The following is a 7646-nucleotide window of genomic DNA, read 5'->3' on the forward strand; positions in this document are numbered from 1 at the left end:
TTTTATAGCACTGTTTTAAATTCAAAGTCCAATTTCAGAACGATTGCGTGTTTAAACTTTTATATCACATATGAAAATATGTGACAGGAACACACATTTTTACAACATGCATGATTCTCAATAAAAACTATATTTATGCTGGCGCCAAATCAAACTGTAATATTTGATAAAACTAACATTAACTAAAGCTAATATTATGTTAAGTGTTTTATACATTAAATAAATAACCCCAAACTCACATATTTATGCTCAATTAAGATGCATCAATATATATTCATATAAACACAAACTCAAAAGCACTGGCTGAGTGGGAAGGCTCTATGAAGGGATTTTTACAGGCCTCTATTTTAGCTTTATCCTTCATTCATCGAGACTCAGAAGACTGTTGCCTTTAACCAACAAATGCAAACTGAACTGAAACTGATCAGAATGACTCAGGGAAATGAAGAACAGAGAAGTCGAGTCCTCTGCTGCTCTCTGGAGGAAATCACAATAATTCATCTGATCATCTGTGAAATACTGCCAGAATATCACACATTATGAGAAAACACTCAAATAGAACATGTCCATTAACTTGATTTTTCAACACTAAGTTTTTTTTTAGGTTAAAGTGAACATGAATGAAGAGTTTATTTGTGTTACTGCTGGCCAAGGGTTATTATAGTTCACTAAAACTACAACCATGAACAAACATTTTCTGTGCTTGAATTAAACATTATCTGAAATTCTAATTGTCATTTAATTTAACTTAACTTGATGTACTAAAATGACTCAAACTAAATATCATTCAAAACTATATAGACAAAAAATACTAAAATGTCAAATATGTAAAACAAAATTACTAAAACTTTGAACTAAAATTAAAAGGAAAACTGGAATTGTACAAATAAAAGCAAATTCTAAATATAAATGAAAACTATAATTAGTGGACCGACATTTAACCCTTGTGCATTGTTCAAATTTCCATCCTTTCGTTATGTTCGTGGCTGAAAACAGCCACTACTTTAAACTGCTGTAAAAATTGATCAGATAAATATTTTTTTGCCATTTTTTTTGCATAAATCTATTAATCAACCTCAGTCCTGTTCAAAACTACTAAATGTTTTTTAAAAAATCAAGATTTTAACTCTTTAATTGCCAAATTCATAAATTATGTCACTGATTTGGGAGGGAAAAAAACACAAAATTACTTATTTTCAATATAAAATGTGATTGTGGACTGGATTTTTTTTTACCTTTTATCACAGTCTTGGACATGTCAAAGATTAGAAACAACATTGGTTTTGATGCATTGATAGTTTTTGTGCAGCATCAGATTTTAACTTTTTCTCCCTCATTTACTGTTCGTGGCTGTTTTTGCCCCATTGACTTCCATTATAACCACATTTTTTGATTGCAAAGCCATGACACCATAAAATCATGCATTTTTGATTGTTGGTGGTTTTCCCTGTTGGGAAGAGGTAAAATTTGTAATTTTTACTGTTGATTACCAGGTGGCACAATTAACCCTTTATATAGGCCTGTGCAAAAAAAAGCTTAGTTTCTGGCTTTTACATGGAGTTATATGGAGTATAATAGCATAATAAAGTGTGTGTGTGTGTGTGTGTGTGTGTGTGTGTGTGTGTGTGTGTGTGTGTGTGTGTGTGTGTGTGTGTGTGTGTGTGTGTGTGTGTGTGTGTGTGTGTGTGTGTGTGTGTGTGTGTGTGTGTGTGTGTGCGTGTGTGTGTGTGCGTGTGTGTGTGTGTGTGTGTGTGTGTGTGAGAGAGAGAGAGAGAGAGAGAGAACTCACCTTGATGCGTCTGAGAAAATCAAAATATGCACCTCAGCTCTCAGAACTACATGGAGTAAACAAAAACAAAGTAAGTGTATTTATGCATCTGCTGCCTTTTGATAATGAGAAATGCAGACTAAACAAAAACTAAGCAAGTGGATTTGAACACTTGCATGCAAGCCTGCTGGTCATTTGATGGTGAGAAGAGCAGCAAGCAACATGAGAAAGGGCTTGACTTGTAGTGAAGTTTTAGAGATGATCATGCAGCCTGACCCCTCCAGCGAGCGGCAGGATGTATTGTCTTCTCCCTCTGACACCACAGACGGATCACGTTGTGAAGATCGGAGAGCTCGAATTGAATGCTAATCTGCAGGACGAACGCTTGTTAGCTCTGGAAACCACATGTACCAAGCTAACCGAGAACAACGCTAAACTTGTTGCTAAAGTCATTGATTTAGAATCTCGTAGTCGGCGCAAGAACATCAGAGTGCTTGGTCTTCCTGAACTGATTGAGGGGTATAATCCCACTACTTTCTTCTCGAATATGCTGGCTGAGATTTTCGGCGACAAGATTCTTGACTCTCCGCCGGAATGCGACAGAGCTCACCGGACCCTCGCTAGGAAACCACAGCCGGGTCAGCGGCCGAGACCGGTTATCATCCGCCTTCACAATCCCCAGGTAAAGGATAAAATAATTCGGGAAGCACGATCAATGAGAGGGAAGTTGAAGTACCGGGATAACCCGATCTCCATATATGAGGATTACGTTCCGGAGGTTTTGGAACAACGACAACAATACCGGGAGGTAATGACTGAGCTATATAAACTAGAACTTAAACCAGCCCTGCTGTTCCCTGCCAGGCTCACCATTAAACTGAAAGAGGGAGGCAGGAAAGGATTTACATCAGTTGCGGAAGCAAAAGACTATATAGCATCTTTTCGTCAAACTAACGCTATTCACTAATCATTGTGCACGATTGCATCTGACTGTCCCGGGGAGTGTGTGTGTACGCATATCCTCCCAATACAGTCGTATGTTCACCAGACTGTTAAACAAAGTATTGATGATTACGGGCTTTATTTTTATTTATGACGTTCTAAGACTATACTACTGAGACATGTTTTTCAGAGGTGTTCACTCTTCCATTATCATATGTGTTCTGGTAGCCTATTTCAATTCATGTATTCCTAAAAGGGGAGAGCAATTTTATTTCTTCTGAAGTATAGTGTGTAAAGTTATATTTTCGATTATTACATTACTGTTGGCCCTAATTTAATTTATTTCTTTCTTAAATGTTCTCAACATAATGTTGTGGGTAGAGAGCTAATTAAATAGGGAGTTAGTTTAATTTACTGTAGCAGTAAATTAACGTCATCTGTGTAAACATGTACGTGTATGTATGTATGGTTTTTGTGTGTATAAGTTATTTTTATTTTTATATGATCCCAGCAACCTCTTTGACTAATCAACTTAAATACGATACTACCTTTTCACATGGCCTTTGATGAGTTGAATCATGATGGAGAGAATGTAAAAAATTGTATTGATATAGATAATAATTTAAATTGCAGATATTACACTCCTGAACAATTAAAAAGCTTAAATAATACAAACAGTTGCTCATTTCTGCACCTTAACATTAGAAGCTTGGGTAAACACCATGACGAATTGGCTATTTTACTTTCTAATTCTGAGTGTAGCTTTGATGTCATTGGTTGCAGTGAAACTTGGCTTAATGACAGGACCTTTACCGATATTCTTAACCTGGATGGATATAAGCTCATTATCAAAAATAGGCTTGGCCGTACTGGTGGTGGTGTTTGTTTATATGTTCACTCCAGATATCATATTAATGTTTGTGATGACATTGTCTTAGATGACAATCATTCTGATTCACTTTTTGTTGAAATAATTCTCACTAATGCAAAGAAAATTATAGTAGGAGTGATTTATCGCCCACCTGACTCTGACCTTGATGCTTTCGAGAGTAAACTGGAGGACATTTTATTCTCCATAAACAAGAAAAACAAAGATTGTGTCATACTTGGGGACTTCAATATTGATGTCTCCAAAGATGACGTTGTAAAAAGAGATTTTGTTAATACCTTGCATTCATTTTCTTTTTTTTGTACCATAAATCAATTTACCAGAGTAACGTCCTCCACTAGGACAGTTATTGACAATGTCATCACAAATATTCGAAATACTAAACTAGAATCTGGTGTTGTGTTATCTGACATTACTGACCATTTTCCGATTGTATTGTTTTTAGATTTTGCAAACAAGAATGAATTACCACGGCGGAAAACAAAAATTAAAGTACTAAATGAGAGAACCCTGAAACTACTGAGTGAAAACTTACAGGCTAAAACATGGAAATCAGTCTATGACTGCAAAAATCCTGATACTGCTTATGATAACTTGATAAATGAAATTACAAACTCTATTTGTTGTACTATCCCTGAAAAAAACGCCGGACACCGTGCAACTGGTCTCAACCCCTGGCTCACAAAGGGTATCTTAAAATCTATCACCCATAAAAATAAGCTTTATAAACGTTTTTTAAAATGCCCAAGTGCAATGAATAAGGACATATATACTAGTTACAGGAATAAACTTACTAATATAATAAGGAAAAGTAAAAATAACCACTATACATACCTCATAAAAGCATCACAGGGCGACTCTAAGAGGTCCTGGAAAGTGCTAAATGAAGTCCTTAACAAGAGCAAAAACAACGCTGTGCTTCCAAATGCTGTGGGCATACACTCTAACTTGGGTAATAAATACATGCATGACATTGATTTAGCAAATAATTTTAATAATTACTTTAACTCTATTGGGGAAAAACTCTCTAACAAAATAGTTCAACCTCAGGGTATTAGTTTTGACCATTACTTGCGGGGCTCTTATGTAAATTCTTTTTTTATGAAACCAACTAATTGTGATGAAGTATATAAAATAATTACAAACTTACGGAGCTCGTACACTGCTGGTGAGGATGAAATTTGTAGTAAAATTCTTATAGCCATAGCACATAATATCATGGAGCCATTGACGTATTGTATTAATCTCTCTCTGCTTTCTGGAATTGTACCAAAAAGGACAAAAATTGCCAGAATTATACCAGTGTATAAATCTGGGAATAAAAATGATATGTGCAATTATCGTCCGATATCAATCTTGCCCACAATTTCTAAGGTTTTAGAGAGAGTAGTGTACAATAGGCTATATGGCTACCTTGATCAATTTAATATTATTGCTTCTTCTCAATATGGTTTTAGGAAAAAAAGAACCACATGCATGGCGGTACTCGATCTGATTGAAAAGATTAATGATGCCATTGATAAAGGCGACAGCGGGATTGGTATTTTTTTAGATTTATCTAAGGCGTTTGACACTATTGATTTTGACATCCTATTGAATTAATTACACCATTATGGAGTTAGAGGATTAGGCCTTAGTTGGATCACAAGTTATTTATTTGGTAGACAGCAGTATGTAAGTATCAATGAACAAACCTCAATAAGTAAACCCATTAAATGTGGAGTCCCTCAGGGATCCATTTTGGGCCCCCTTCTTTTCTTAATATATATAAATGATTTTGAAAATTCCACAATGGCGTTACACAAGGTTTTATTTGCTGATGACACAAACTTATTTGTGTCACATAAGAATCCAGATGAAATGGAAGAAACAATAAATAGAGAGCTAAAAAATGTTGCTATCTGGTTTCGGTGTAATAAATTATCTCTTAACATAAACAAGACAAACTACATCGTGTTTCATTCCAAAAAAAAACAATTGGCAGATAAGCATTTTTGTATTAAAATAAATGACCAAATTATTGAAAGAGTAAACACCACTAAATTTCTCGGAGTCTTTATTGATGAATGTCTACAATTTAAATATCATATTGATCAGTTAATAAAAAAGTTATCCAAATACGTTGGATTATTTTTTAAAGTAAGAAATTTTCTGCCACAGTCAGCACTTGTCATCTTATATAAAACCTTGTTTGAGCCTCATTTAAATTATTGTAATGTCATATGGTGTAATACTTTTACGAGCTACCTGAAAAAAATACAGTCTTTACAGAAAAAAATTATACGGGTATTAACGTGGTCTGAGCCAAATACCCCCTCGCGTCCATTGTTTCATCGTCTTGGATTATTAAGACTTACCGAATATAATGTTTTTCATAATGCCTGTATGATGTTTTTGGTTGTTCATCAGTTAAATTACCGATTGTGTGAACTTGTCCCAATCAGTCGACCCCATCATACATATCACACAAGGGAAAAACATTTAATTACTGGTAAAATAAGACGATTGAAATGTACGAGCCTGAGTGTAGTCTGTAGAGGTCCTCAGATTTGGAACGAACTTGAGGAAAATCTTAAATTGTTGCATTCTGTCTCCATCTTCAAGGAAAATCTTAAGGAAAAATTGCTTTTAACATACACCTTCTGAACACTTTGTAAGTGTTATACTTGAGCTGGGATCGTCTGTTTGCTTGTAGTGTTTGTGTTTTGTTGTATTTATTATATTTGTTTATATGTGTTTATGGATTGAGTTTTTTGTTTGTATATTATATGTTGTATGTTGTTATTGGGCCCCCTTCTAAAAGCTTTAAATAGCTTCTTTGGGGTTTCCCCTTTTTTCACACAATAACCATTCTATATTGTACTTAGTATGTGTCTTCAAAATGATAACGTGAAATAAAGAAAGAATAAACTCAGGAGAGGCAGATCCTGATTTGGATGTGGCACCCTCATCATCCTCTCTAGCTTTCACTGAAGGCGAGGAGGATTAGGAAGATCCTGGGTCTGGGTGGATTGTGAGAAACGGTGAAGTTTGGTTTTCCACCAACGCGGAGACAACTCCCTTTCTTCAGCCTGCCAGAGGCGTGACTTCATGGCCGACGCGCTATGCCATCGCAAGGGTCCAGAACATTGATTCTGTGTTCAATCTGTTTTTTACGGGCGCCGCACAATGAGAAACTGGACCGGGGTGGACTCCACAGATCTCCGTGCCTACATGGGGCTACTGATTTTGGCCGGCGTCTACAGGTCCAGAGGGGAGTCCACACGTTGCCTGTGGGATGATCACAGTGGTCGTGCGATTTTTAGAGCCACCATGTCCCTCTCAAGATTCAAGAAATCACCAGAGCTCTGCGTTTTGGAGGTTGGTCATGCTGACAATGAGGTCAATCATCTCGTCGGCCATGAAGTCATGCCTCTGGCAGGCTGAAGAAAGGGAGTTGTCTCCGCGTTGGTGGAAAACCACACTTCGCCGTTTCTCCCAATCCACCCAGACCCAGGATCTTCCGAATCCCCCTCGCCTTCAGTGGAAGCTAGAGAGGATGATGAGGGTGCCACATCCAAATCAGGATCTGCCTCTCCTGAGTCTGTGGTGTCAGAGGGAGAAGACAATACATCCTGCAGCTCGCTGGAGGGTCCGGCTGCATGATCATCTCTAGAACTTCACTACAAGTCAAGCCCTTTCTCATGTTGCTTGCTGCTCTTCTCACCATCAAATGACCAGCAGGCTTGCATGCAAGTGTTCAAATCCACTTGCTTAGTTTTTGTTTAGTCTGCATTTCTCACCATCAAAAGGTAGATGCATAAATACACTTACTTGGTTTTTGTTTACTCCATGTAGTTCTGAGAGCTGAGGTGCATATTTTGATTTTCTCAGACGCATCAAGGTGAGTTCTCTCTCACTCTCACACACACACACACACACACACACACACACACACACACACACACACACACACACACACACACACACACACACACACACACACACACACACACACACACACACACACACACACACACACACACACACACACACACACACACACAC

This window comes from Phoxinus phoxinus (genome assembly GCF_949152265.1).
Source record: "Phoxinus phoxinus genome assembly, chromosome: 6".
In the NCBI taxonomy this organism is placed as follows: Eukaryota; Metazoa; Chordata; class Actinopteri; order Cypriniformes; family Leuciscidae; genus Phoxinus; species Phoxinus phoxinus.